The 14,434-nt window shown below is 37.5% G+C and overlaps 1 pseudogene across 1 annotated transcript; it reads left to right on the forward strand.

Annotated features, from left to right (window-relative positions):
* The first annotated feature begins 11,018 nt into the window (after positions 1 to 11,018).
* Positions 11,019 to 12,965, forward strand: LOC308653915 (TBCC domain-containing protein 1-like; annotated as a pseudogene). The gene is made up of 2 exons: positions 11,019 to 12,124; positions 12,392 to 12,965. The product of its transcript is annotated as a TBCC domain-containing protein 1-like (transcript).
* Positions 12,966 to 14,434: the final 1,469 nt, after the last annotated feature.

Here is a 14,434-nt window from a genome sequence, read left to right on the forward strand (position 1 = left end):
ATACCTTTCCTCCCAAGAATCAAATAAATTTATAGGAGTAAACAGTAACTCAGCAGTCAAACAGAACAAGAAGTAACATGAGCAGCATGAAAAAACAAGGAAGAAAAGGAGTACAAACAATGCAGGACAGCCTACATATTCAGGAGGACCTAGAGTCATCAGAAAAATGGTCATATAAAGAACTCAAGGAACACCTTAGACAGATGAAATGGAACCTTAAAGAGGAAATGAGACAGCAAATTCAAACAGTGAAAGAACACATTGAAAATAAATTACATAAACAGATTAAAGAAGACGTTAAGCATCTTTATCAGGAGATAGAGATTATAAAACAAAATCAAACAATAATTCTAGAAATGAAGGAGACTACAAACCAAACTAAAATCTCAAATGAGAGTATCACTAAAAGAGTGGAGAAAGTAGAAGCCAGAACGTCAGATAATGAAGACAAAATATATCATCTTGAAAAGAGTCTAGCCAACTCAGAAAGGCAGGTAAAAAATCACAAGTAAAACATCCAAGAGATATGGGATAACAGAAAAAAAACAAATTTAAGAGTCATCGGGATAGAGGAAGTTATAGAGATTCAAACCAAGGAAATGAGTAACCTACTGAATGAAATAATTACAGAAAACTTTCCAGAAATAAAAAAGGAAATGGATATACAAATTGTAGATGCATACAGGACACCGAGTATACAAAATCACAGTAGACCAACACCAAGACACATTGTTATGAAGATATCCAATATACAGAACAAAGAGAAAATATTAAAAGCTACAAGAGAAAGGAGGCAGATTACATTCAGGGATAAACCAATAAGGTTAACAATGGATTTTTCATCACAGACGCTGAAAGAGAGAAGGTCCTGGAAGAATGTATTTCAAACACTGAAAGACAATGGATGCCAACCAAGAATTCTGTATCCAGCAAAATTAAGCTTCAGGTATGACAATGAAATAAAAATCTTTCATGATAAACAAAAGTTAAAAGAATTTGCAGTCAGAAAACCAGCATTGCAAAGCATTTTGAGCAAAACACTACATGAGGAAGAAATGAAAAACAATGGGAAGTGCCTCGGTAAAGACAGAGGGAGGGGGGAAAGATAATCATGGAGAAACAAACTAAATTAAAAAAAAAGGATAAATAATCAAACATGGCTAGAAGTACAAACCATATATCAATAGTAACTCTAAATGTTAATGGCTTAAACTCTCCAATAAAGTGACATAGGCTGGTATCATGGATTAAAAAAACAAATCCAACAATATGCTGCCTCCAGGAGACACATCTGATTGGAAAAGACATACACAGGCTGAAGGTGAAAGGATGGGAAAAAATATACCACGCACACGGTCCTCGTAAGCAAGCAGGGGTGGCCATTCTCATATCGAATAAAATCGACTTTAAGACTAAGTTAATCAAAAGGGATAAGGAAGGACAATATATACTGTTAAAAGGAACCATTCACCAACAAGACATAAGACATATCAATATTTATGCACCAAATAATGGTGCTGCAACATTCATAAAACAAATTCTCCTCAAGTTCAAGAATCAAATAGACCACAACACAATAATTATGGGTGACTTTAACACACCTCTCTCACCAATGGACAGATCCTCCAAAAAAAAAGTTGAATAAAGAAACTATAGAACTCAATACCACAATCAATAACCTAGACTTAACTGACATATATAGAATATATCAACCAACATCAAGTGGATATATTTTTTTCTAAGCAGCACATGGATCCTTCTCAAAAATAGACCATATATTATGCCATAGGGCAACCCTCAGTAAATATAAAGGGGTGGAGATAATACCATGCATTTTATCTGATCATAATGGAATGAAACTGGAAATCAATGATAAAAGAAGGAAGGAAAAATCCTACACCACATGGAAAATGAACAATATGTTACTGAATGATCAATGGGTTACAGAAGACATAAAGGAGGAAATCAAAAAGTTCTTAAAGATAAATGAAAATACAGACACAACATATCGGAATCTATGGGACACAGTGAAAGCAGTTTTAAGAGGGAAACTCATCGCCTGGAGGTCATTCCTCAAAAAAAGAAAAAACCAACAAATACATGAGCTCACACTTCATCTCAAAGCCCTAGAAAAGGAAGAGCAAAACAACAGCAAATGTAGCAGGAGGCAATAAATAGTTAAAATCAGAGCGGAAAACAATGAAATTGAAACAAAAGAAACTATTGAAAAAATTAACAAAACTAAAAGTTGGTTCTTCGAAAAAATAAATAAGATCGACAGACCTTTAGCTATGCTAACGAAGAGAAGAAGAGAGAGAACTCAAATTACTAACATACGGGATGAAAAAGGCAATATCACAACAGATGCTACAGAAATACAGAAGACAATTAGAAATTATTTTGAAAACCTATATTCCAATAAAATAGAAGATAGTGAAGACATCAATAAATTTATTAAGTCATATGATTTGCCCAGACTGAGTCAGGAGGATACACACAATTTGAACAGACCAATAACAATAGATGAAATTGAAGAAGCAATCAAAAGACTACCAACCAAGAAAAGCCCAGGACCGGATGGGTATACAGTGGAGTTTTACAAAACCTTTAAAGAAGAATTAATACCAATACTTTTCAAGTTATTTCAGGAAATAGAAAAAGAGGGAGCTCTTCCAAACTCATTCTATGAGGCCAACATCACCCTGATTCCGAAACCAGACAAAGACACTGCAAAGAAAGAAAACTACAGACCAATATCTCTAATGAAACTAGATGCAAAAATCCTCAATAAAATTCTGGCAAATCGAATACAAAAACACATCAAAAAAATTGTGCACCATGATCAAGTAGGATTCATCCCTGGGATGCAAGGATGGTTCAACATACGGAAATCAATAAATGTTATTCACCACATCAATAGACTTAAAGATAAGAACCATATGATCATCTCGATAGATGCAGAAAAAGCATTCGACAAAGTACAGCATCCCTTTATGTTCAAAACATTAGAAAAACTAGGGATAACAGGAACTTACCTCGACATTGTAAAAGCTATCTATGCTAAGCCTCAGGCTAGCATCATTCTGAATGGAGAAAAATTGAAGGCATTACCTCCAAAATCTGGAACAAGACACGGATGCCCTCTATCACCACTTCTATTCAATATAGTTCTCGAAACACTGGCCAGAGCAATTAGACAGATGAAAGAAATTAAAGGCATAAAAATAGGAAAAGAAGACCTTAAATTATCACTATTTGCGGAAGACATGATTCTATACCTAGAAGACCCAAAAGGGTCTACAAAGTTACTACTAGAACTAATAAATGACAAAGTGGCAGGATATAAAATCAACACGCATAAATCAAAGGCATTTCTGTATATCAGCGACAAAACTTCTGAAACGGAAATGAGGAAAAACACTCGATTCACAATATCCTCCAAAAAAAATAAAATACTTAGGAATCAACCTAACAAAAGAGGTGAAAGATTTATACAATGAAAACTACAGAACCCTAAAGAGAGAAGTAGAAGAAGATCTTAGAAGATGGAAAAATATACCCTGTTCATGGATACGCAGAACTAACATTATCAAAATGGCAATATTACCAAAAGTTCTCTATAGGTTTAATGCAATGCCAATCAAAATCCCAACGGCATTTCTTGTGGAAATAGATAAAGCAATCATTAAATTCATATGGAAAAATAAAAGACCCAGAATAGCAAAAGCAATTCTAAGCAGGAAGTGTGAATCAGGCGGTATAGCGATACCAGGTTTCAAACTATATTACAGAGCAATAGTGACAAAAACAGCATGGTACTGGTACCAAAACAGGTGGGTGGACCAATGGTATAGAATAGAGGACACAGAGACTAATCCACAAAGTTACAACTATCTTATATTTGATAAAGGGGCTAAAAGCATGCAATGGAGGAAGGATAGCATCTTCAACAAATGGTGTTGGGAAAACTGGAAATCCATATGCAAAAAAATGAAACTGAATCCCTTTCTCTGGCCATGCACAAAAGTTAACTCAAAATGGATCAAGGAGCTTGATATCAAATCAGAGACTCTGCGTCTGATAGAAGAAAAAGTTGGCTCCGATCTACATATTGTGGGGTCGGGCTCCAAATTCCTTAATAGGTCACCTATAGCACAAGAGTTAAAAACAAGAATCAACAAATGGGACTTACTTAAACTAAAAAGTTTTTTTCTCAGCAAGAGAAACAATAAGAGAGGTAAATAGGGAGCCTACATCCTGGGAACAAATTTTTACGCCTCACAGTTCAGATAGAGCCCTAATTTCCAGAGTATGCAAAGAACTCAAAAAATTAGACAATAAGATAACAAATAACCCAATCAACAAATGGGCCAAGGACCTGAACAGACACTTCTCAGAGGAGGACATACAATCAATCAACAAGTACATGAAAAAATGCTCACCATTGCTAGCAGTCAGAGAAATGCAAATCAAAACCACCCTAAGATACCATCTCACTCCAGTAAGATTGGCCGCCACTATGAAGTCAAACAACAACAAGTGCTGGCGAGGATGTGGAGAAAAGGGTACACTTGCACATTGCTGGTGGGACTGCAAATTGGTGTGGCCAATTTGGAAAGCAGTATGGAGATTCCTGGGAAAGCTGGGAATAGAACCACCATTTGACCCAGCTATTGCCCTTCTCAAGACTATTCCCTGAAGACCTTAAAAGAGTGTACTACAGGGATACTGCCACATAGATGTTCATAGCAGCACAATTCACAATAGCTAGACTGTGGAACCAACCCAGATGCCCTTCAATAGATGAATGGATAAAAAAAATGTGGCATTTATACACCATGGAGTATCCCGCAGCACTAAAAAATGACAAAATCATGGAATTTGCAGGGAAATGGATGGCACTAGAGCAGATTATGCTTTGTGAAGCTATCCAATCCCTAAAAAACAAATACCAAATGTCTTCTTTGATATAATGAGAGCAACTATGAACAGAGCAGGGAGGAAGAGCAGGAAGAAAAGATTAACATTAAACAGAGACATGAGATGGGAGGGAAAGGGAGAGAAAAGGGAAATTGAATGGAAATGAAGGGAGATCCTCATTGCTATACAAAATTACATATAAGAGGTTGTGAGGGGAATGGGAAAATAAACAAGGAGAGAAATGAATTACAGTAGATGGGGTAGAGAGAGAAGATGGGAGGGAAGGGGAGGGGGGATAGTAAAGGATAGGAAAGGTCTCAGAATACAACAGTTACTAATAGGGCATTATGTAAAATTGTGGATGGGTAACCGCAGTGATTCTGCAATCTGCATTTGGGGTAAAAATGGGAGTTCATAACCCACTTGAATCTAATGTATGAAATATGATATGTCAAGAGCTTTGTAATGTTGTGAACAACCAATAAAAAAATAGTTAGTGGATGAACCTATTTATATAATCAAAGAAATAAGCACACATCTGCGCGCACGCACACACATACACTCACACATATACACACACACATACACATTCCTGACCAATATTCAAACCTAAGGGAGGAAAATTTTGATTATTGTTACCCAAAAGTGCTTTCACTCTAAGTATGCTCTACATACTATCTTGAGAAATTCAATCTTCCATATCATACTTAGGTGCTGGTTGAATGGGAAATTCTTAAGGGATGTGAGCACAGTAAGCTATTATCAGTCATTGTACTTCATTGGGGATCAGACTCCAGATTATTTTCAATGTGGTAGTTACTAAAACTCTATCCTTTAAGAAAAAAAGATAGAAGCAAAGGTGGTTTGGTGTATAATGGGAAGAATATGGAAGCGAGCAAAAGGATTTTGCTTTCTACTCAATACATGGAAGGCTTCTATGAACCCCACCTGTTTTGTCTTCCCTCTTGTTTTCCCCTCCAACTTTACCTCACTAATTATCTGTGTGTCTCTGAATAGGCTATAACCTCTTAAGAGTCACCAGCACTATATAACTGTGAATATTCTTACATCCAGATATGGGGAACAAAAAAGATCATTCTTAGCTCTGAAGTTACATTGTTATTCTGTAAATTTGAAGGAAAAGAGCCATAAAAACTAAGGACAGGGGCAGGTGGCTGATGAGTTCAGTCTGGTGGTTTGTTCTGGTTTGGTTATTTGCTTTTCTATAAATCCAGTTTGAGCCCTGGGTTAAGAGCAGGGACAAATGTCAATTACAATACTCTTTGTGTATACGCTGCACAGAGTGTCTGTCTCAGGAAAGAGGAACACACTCTCTCTGTTCCTTGGGACAATTGATACAGGATGTATCTATAAACCACTACAAACACACAGAGGACAAAATCAGCTGGCCAACCTCAGAAACGCTGTATCTTGATGGACAACATGCTCCAGCTTTCCTCCCCTCCCTGTCCAGCTGTGCTGATCCCTCCAGGAGTCATCCTGAGACTGGGCCTGGCAGGGTGAAGCCGGGCATTTCGCATAGCCTCTGGAAAGGTTGTGCTGTTGGATATGCGCCTGTAGGAATTCAGTGATAAAACAACTGTTCAAATGAGAAAAACCAAGCAACCTCCTGGATGTCATGTTGGAGGGAAAAACAAGAGAGGGAAGACAAAGCAAAGTGGATAGGGTTCATAGACACCCTCCCATGTGAGAGAGGGAAAATGGAAGTTGGCCTCCAAATGGAGCCATTCACCTCTGAGGCAGATGAACTCCACATCTGATAAACACAGTCCTTTCTGTTTTCCTGAGGAGACTAGAGTAGAGCACATTAACAAAAAGAAGGTGACTGGAAGTTAGGGGTATTCCTACTTGTACTTTTTCCCCAAATAGACAATCTAAGACAATGGCTGATTACAGGTTTTGATAACAAAACAACTATAGAAAAAACACTTGCCTCTCTTATGGTGACTTCCAGTCTCAGGAAGTCACTGTTTGATTTTTCCCCCGGTCTCCTCTAGGAATGAATACTGCCAACCCAGAAGTCACCAGACCAGGAAATACAATTGTGTGGTCCTAAGCTACCTAGGAACTGAATGGAAATCCACAATTTCAAGTAGTCCTGGAAACAACCCAGATAGTCAGCAATGATAACAGGTTGCTACAGATCTCAGCCAAACAGGAGGTTCACTGGAAACAGTAGCAGGGAGAAAAAGTCTCCCTGTTTAGAAACTGCATCATCCTCACTTGTTCTTAAGTGTGCTTGCTGGCTGGCTGGCTGGCTAGCTGACTCTGTCTCCCTCTCTCTATCTCTCCCTCTCTCCCACTCTCCCTCTTTCTTTCCCTGCCTTTTCTGTGGAAGCCCAGGTCTCCTCCCATTCCCCTTAAAGAAATACTTAGCTTATATTTGTAATGAGCCTCAGAACGTTCGCTGGGGCTGTCTGCACATTGCCTGTAATTTAGGGTGAGTTATGTTTCAATTACCTCTATATTATAGCATACTGGTGAGGGCAGGTATTATGTCATGTCAGGGATACAGGCGAGAGAAAATATGGACGCCCCCATTACAGGCGGTGATGGAGCAGTTTTAATAATATTGGGGGAAAATGGAACATAAATGCTTCTCAGCTGCACCATTACTGCACATCAGCAACACCACGTGCGGAGGTGCAGAGGGGAAGGCGAGGAAGGGAAGGGGTTACAGGTATGTTGGGTACTGGAGTTTGTTCTCTACATTTAGAAAAGAGGGAAAAAATGTTCTATTAAAACCTTGGAAATGTTTGGATTTTTTTTTCTGCAAATAATCATCTTACCAATGATATAAAGCACTGATTTTTTTTAAAAAAATTTTAAAAATCTAATTTCCAGTGAGTTCCCCCCCCTTTTCTGTGAGAAGAGTGGGTCTTACCTATACTTCCATTCTCCCTCCCATCCCCTTTTTCTCCTTTTTTCTACTTCTTTATTTTCTTGACACAAATAGCAGTCATTGCTCAGACAGTGTGTAGGATTAGGCTGCTTTGTAATTCAAACCTTTTATTCAGGTTACCTGTTAGCTGCTAAAGAAGAAAATATGTATTGGCTTAATGACCGTGTTATGAATATTTTCAGTTGTAAATTGGAGGGTGGCTTTCCCCACACAAATCTTCCCAAACTCTCCCTCCTACCACTTACAATGGGATTGGCCAATAATAGTTTCCAGTTTACTTTTTTTTTTTAATGAGGGGGGAGCCCATATAGATTTTTGTTTGTTTGGCATGATTGATTCTTTTAAAAAGAGGAAGTGGCAAAATGCACAACCACCACCTGCCAATGATCTGTGCTTGGAAGATTGGCGGTTTGCAGGTGTTAAGCTGATGAAGTATAGTAAGAAAAATGAAGACGTGGCGCCTTATGCATCCAATAGCTTAACTTTGTTCAGTTAAAAAAAAATACAGTCAGCGAGCAGTGGCTCTTATTCAATCAAGGAGGAATGGGTGCAGGGACTAAAATAAATACTACACATGGTTGGCCTAACTTTCCTCTAATCAAAATGACAGCGTAAGCCTAAAATAAAAGGGACCTCACGGAACATGGCAACGTACACAGAAAAGATACAGGGAATTACAGAGAATTTTAAACCAATTTTGGTTGGGGAAGATACATACTAAAGAATTAAGTGTACATGTGGGTTTCATGATTGTGTGTGTGTGTGTGTGTGTGTGTGTGTGTGTGTATACTTGTCAATATAATTTGGACTCCTTGGATAAAATTCACAAATTTCACATATGTATAAAAAAATCTATGTTATTGTTTTAGTTATTTCAATCTTTTAAAAATAATTCTGTCTAGTGTATTAACAAAATCATGTATTTATACATTCATCCATTAAATAATTATTCATCGGGTATCTATTGTGCAATGAGAACCATTTCACTCAACATGAAATGAAGACATCTGATGACATGATAGGGTGAATACCCTCCTGCAGTGTATATTCTTCTAGGAGAAACAAAAAATAAACCAACACTTGCAATTTGTGGTGCATGCTAGGAAACAAAGTGTTGTGACAGATTGTAACAGAGGACCAACTTTACAAAGTCAGCAGAGAAATCAGGATTACATTGTATAGTGATTCTGCACCTTGCTTTGTTCTCTCAACAGTGGTGTGAATGATATTAGGCCATTAAACATTCCTGGAAAACATTTTTAATGACTGGAAAGTCTGTCTTTTATGTGAAATTTAATTTATCAATCCATGATTTCTATATTTAACTGTCTTTATTTTGGGATATTTAATTATTTCTAATTGTTCACATTTATAAATGATACAAGGATACTAGTACCAAAAAAAAAAAAAATGCTGGCATTTCAAAAGAAAATAGGTTTCAGGAAGTGAAATCACTATGTTGAAAGGTCTAAACAGTTCAAGGGCTCTTGAGGCAAATTGATAGGTTGATTTTCCCCAAAATGAAGTAATGTGAGGGAGAAAGAAGTTTCAACTCCCTTTCTGAAAGTCCAAGTCTGCTAAACTAAACTGACAATAGACAGATTAACAGGAGAAAATGATAAAATCTATTAATGTACACATGTACACAGGAGCCAAGCTGAATATGAAACTCAAAGAAAGGCCAGGTGGTTGAAACTTAAATACCCTCTTCATAGGGAAGAAGGAAATGGAGAGGTATAGGCAATTGTAGTGCGGTAGTAAATTACTTTTAGGAGAAATGAATGGGTCTGAAGAATTTTTAGACAATACTCTGGGATGAAGATCCTCTGAGTTCTGGAGGAGATGAGGATAAACTGGGGGAAGGAGAGGGTGGAATTCTACTAGGAAGGAAGGTTGTCTTATGCTGATAAAATCTCTCAGGTGATAAAATCTCTCAGATGCACACATGGTGGTTTTAGTGTAAATAGGTGGAGACAGTTTAGTCTTCTAAGTTAATCTTCCCTGGTTAATGAGATTTTAGAGAGAAAGTCCAAGATAATTACATTGTTTTTGGAATAACTTACTTTAGTCAGATAAGGGGACTTGAGACTCCTCTTCCAGCAATCAAATGGGGTCCATAGAGGAGGTAACATAGGAAAAGCTAGTTTTTTTGTTTGTTGGTTGGTTTTCCTTTGCAGTGCTAGAGATTAAATTCAGAGCCTCAGACATGCTAGCCAAGTTCTCTACCACTGAGCTCTGTCTCCAGCCCAGAGAGCTCTTGACTAAGATAGCTTCTAATGCCTTCCAAAATCCTTTCATTGAAGGTGCTCAACACATCAAAGCACCACATTGTGGGGTATGGTTTCTGAGCTCAACACTAACATGGGCTCCCACCAGTGTATGAAAGTATCAATCTCCAGGTAACATCTAACATTTAATATTAGCTGACTGTATGCCCCAGATCCTGCTATAAGTGCTTTAAATGTATAACTAACTTATTTCTCTCTTATAAAGTATGCATTTTACTAACCCTATTTATCGATGAAGATTGTGAGACATAGAGACATTAACAAGTTTAGCCAAGTTTTCACAGCTAGGAAGTAACAATACTAAGACTAGAAGTCTGGCAGTCCAGCTCCAAAAAAACTCCCTATAATTGAGCATTACCAGTTCTGATACTCTCATCAACATTCTCATTTAATGTCCCTTTCATCTCTATTATTTTGAAAACAAATGATGTCATGCTTTTTTTCAAGTTTGTACATATACTTATTGGGAGAGTTAAATATTGTAACTTTTTCATTTTAGTTGTTCCAAGAATTTCATACCTCTTAATTCTCTCTTCAATTGAGTATCAGTGCTCTTATTTATTTCTGAAAGGTTTTTGCACATTGAATATATAGTAGTTGTCCTTCAATCCTACCTGATATTTGATATTAGATTATTGTCTTTTTTAGAGTACATTTACATACATTGAGGTTTTTTCCTTAAGTATTCATACTACCTCAATGATTCAAAAGTGCACTAAATTGATGATTGTTCATCTGACTTTATGGGTTTCTGATTAAAATTATATCATGAAGTGCAGGGCTAAAGGTGAAGGGTGAGAAGGGCGTGAGGAGAGGTGTGGGGGACCTATTCCTGTTTTTGCAGGTATACAAAGAAGTCTTTTCATCCAAATGTTCTTAGAAAGGATATGAATCAGTCAGGAGTTCTCTGGGTAAAAGCAGAAGCCTTTATAGTAGGTGCCTTGCAGGTCCCTCCTCCATTCAAGTTCAGTCTTCATTATCTCAGGAAAATAGTCACCTATGTGCAAACCCCAGCCGCAGAGGGTGCTTACCCATGGTTCTACTAGTCTGTGTGGAGGCATACTACATATGGGAAGCAGCAGTTAGCTAAGGATCTGGCATGGATTTACTTTGTAATATTTGGTAAGTCTTTCTATGAGGACACCTGAGGAGATCCTGGAGTGGTCTAAAGTTCTCTCCAACTGCATGTTTGAAGATGAAGTTGAAAAGCAGAGAAATCAGTTTTCAGTGAACACTCTACAATTTCTGCTGTTTTTTTTATACATACAACAGTTAAATGAAAGATTTCCCTGAGGATATCTTTGGTTGAAGAAGAGTGGCCTAGTCCCAGAAGCAGATCTCAGTCTCCTGACCTGACAGAAAAATCCAATTGTCATAATAAAAACTGGAAAGATTATAGTCACTAAGCTTTTGTCTCTGATCGTCTGTCAGATCTCCTTGAGCTGCTTTTAGATCCAGAAGAACTCACTGCATCATTTCACTCAACTCATAATAGTCTCATCACTCAGCAAGCTGCTGTGGTGCCCAGTGAGTACAGCTTTCTTACTGAAAGCAAAGTGAGTACAGCCAGGGAGATCTATCCACTTCATGAACTTGCACTGTGACAACCACTGCATGCAGAGAATGACTTCTCAAAGATTGCCAAGACTTTCTCTTTCTACAAACTGGAAGCTTGGTTGAGAGCCTGTTTAACTGGGACTCCATTTGATACATCTGCTTGCCTCAAGTCAGGGAAAAAAATTGTCTTGGGCTCATCAAGTTGAAGATACAACCAAAAGAGCTAAGATTGCCTGCAGTAGTCACATGGCCCCTAGAATGCACCCCTGATGGTGATGAGCCAGATTTACAAGCAGAAACTGGCCAAGAGCTCAGATACTCTGGCCTGGAGGGGGCACATGTCAAGATTCATCACTGCAATGAAATCTTTTATATGTCTTCTCTGTCCCTTGAAATCTGTGACAATTGGGAAGTGCAGAAATAGCACCTTTATCTTGTGTTAAGGTCTGTAAACAAGTCAAGATGGTGCCTGGCATTTTGCCAGAGGGAGTGGTTTGTGAGGTGGCGCCAGTGAGCCATTAAGTGTGGAGATTCCTTATTGGTTGACTGCTGTATCTAGTTTATGTTAATTAAGATAAGCTGTGTGGAATGTATAAATACCTCTGTTGTCCTACAATAAACGGCTCCCACTCCTGCTGTATCAATCTACACAAGTTGCTCGTCACCCCCCGGTTATTTTGCTGCAGCCGGACTGCGGCAATCTTGGGCCCATAGAGACTGCTCTTCACCTCCTATAGCTGTGACAATGTTGAAGTCATTGCTATTTGCCATCATTTGTCTATCTCTTCAACCACAGGTTACATTTTTTATATTCTGATGCCTACTTGCCCACTATTCTCTCTGGGAATCAGAGAGCAATTTTTGCCACTTTTCATACCCACTACCTGATGCTAGAAGACCATTTGGCCTGGACAGGCCTTGCTATGGTGCCTAATTATTGAAATAATCCAATAATTGTGTGTAGAAAGAATAGCGATACAAGTGTGTTCCAGCTCTCACCACCTTCTGAATCCTCTATATTTATTATTCCCTTCTAAATGGAAGGGGACACAACAGAGATACCTGGGGGTCTTCCATCTGCATATTAGAAAGCACTGGGTGAAAGAGAACAGAAGACACAGATCTGGGGGAAAAACTGTAAAGGAGACCCCTTTGACAAAAGATCAAAGAAAGAGGTTCCAGGTACTTGTAAAGAACAAGCGTTATGAGCGTTGATTAATATAGGACTTCTTCAACAGCTGGACAGCCTTGTACCCACTGCAGCAGGCTCCAAATAAGCAGCAGGATAGGGTACTATTTGTTATTTTGTATCCAGTGACTCTTCAAAACATGTCAATTCTCATAAAAACTTTTAAGTTCATGCCTGATCCCTGGAAACATAAGGATGAATGGAGGATGGTTCCCATCTTAAAACAAAATTGGGATAGCACCTTGATGCTTAAGAGACTTCAAGGATTATTTTTTCCTATTTAAGACCTTCTCTTGATTTCTGTTCATACTCATTTACTACTATTTAAATTGAATCTTAGCTAAACTTCAGACTTTCGTGTAAATATAGTGTTTATAGTACATCAGAAGATTCATGTTTGTGATGCCAACATGTTGATGAAGGCAGTCCATTGTATACGACTGTGTTTGTCTGCGTGTGTGTTACTATTTAAGTGATTATAGATTTGCAAATGCTTTCATATTTTAATTTTTATGATGAAAGGTTGATTCTTTCTAGACTCGAGAGTTTTTTTTATAGTTCTTTGTAACTATTTAAAAGGTGATTACTCTTCCTTTTAAAAATATTTGGAATAAAAGTATGATTGGTTGGTATATAAATAAAACAGAAATAGTTTTATATGAAGGTACATTAGTCCTTACAGTATGAAATACAACTTGCATAGCATTTTTGATTTTTCATTTTTTGCTTTAAATTTTCAATAAATAAGCTAAAAAGTTAAAAAGAAGAAGAAGAAAAAGAAAGAGAAAGAGAGAGAGAGAAACAATATTATGGCTTTAATGCCCAAAGAACTGATCACTTAATCCCAAGCTCAATAAATGTTTCATTTCCAAATAGATAAAGACAGATATAGATATAATACAGATTATCTTCTTTACCTGGAATCCCAAATTTGCCTATTCCCTAATATTCATTTATATCCCCCAACTCAATACTTTCTTGGTCATTTTCAGACATGAGCAGAGAAACAAAAAAACTGAGTCACCCAAAACACATGTCAAAAAACATGTTGTAACTCTTTCTTGTCTAAACTTATACACTATAAACAAGTGTCTTTGGGTGGGGGATGGCTAACTAGTAACACATTTTCTAGATTTTCAGCACTTTTCAGTGAATAAGCTGTTTCAAATGGCCCTTGGGTGTGATACTGGGGTGCTATGTGATGTTCCTTAGTGCATTAAGGTGTGATATTACCCTTATGGAAGAAAGACATATATTGGATAACCTTAGTCCAGGCATAAATTGTAGCACCATTGGCTGTGGGACAATGTTGACAAACCAATTATATATAAAATTAAGGTGTCTTTACACATTAAAATGCATTAAATAGTTATCATGGATAAATTGAGTCTAATATTATTATGTGAGGTTCCTAGGAACTTAATCCCGCATGTCTCCTAAGAGGAATGATTCAGCCTTGGCTAATCCAGTATTCATAGCAACTTTGTAGAACACAGTAACTGCAAATAATTAGAATCACTTGTTTTACTAAATATTCCTTTAAATCAATGTATTAAT

The sequence above is a fragment of the Spermophilus citellus genome (assembly GCF_964194105.1).
Source record: "Spermophilus citellus genome assembly, chromosome: 7".
NCBI classification, from domain to species: Eukaryota; Metazoa; Chordata; class Mammalia; order Rodentia; family Sciuridae; genus Spermophilus; species Spermophilus citellus.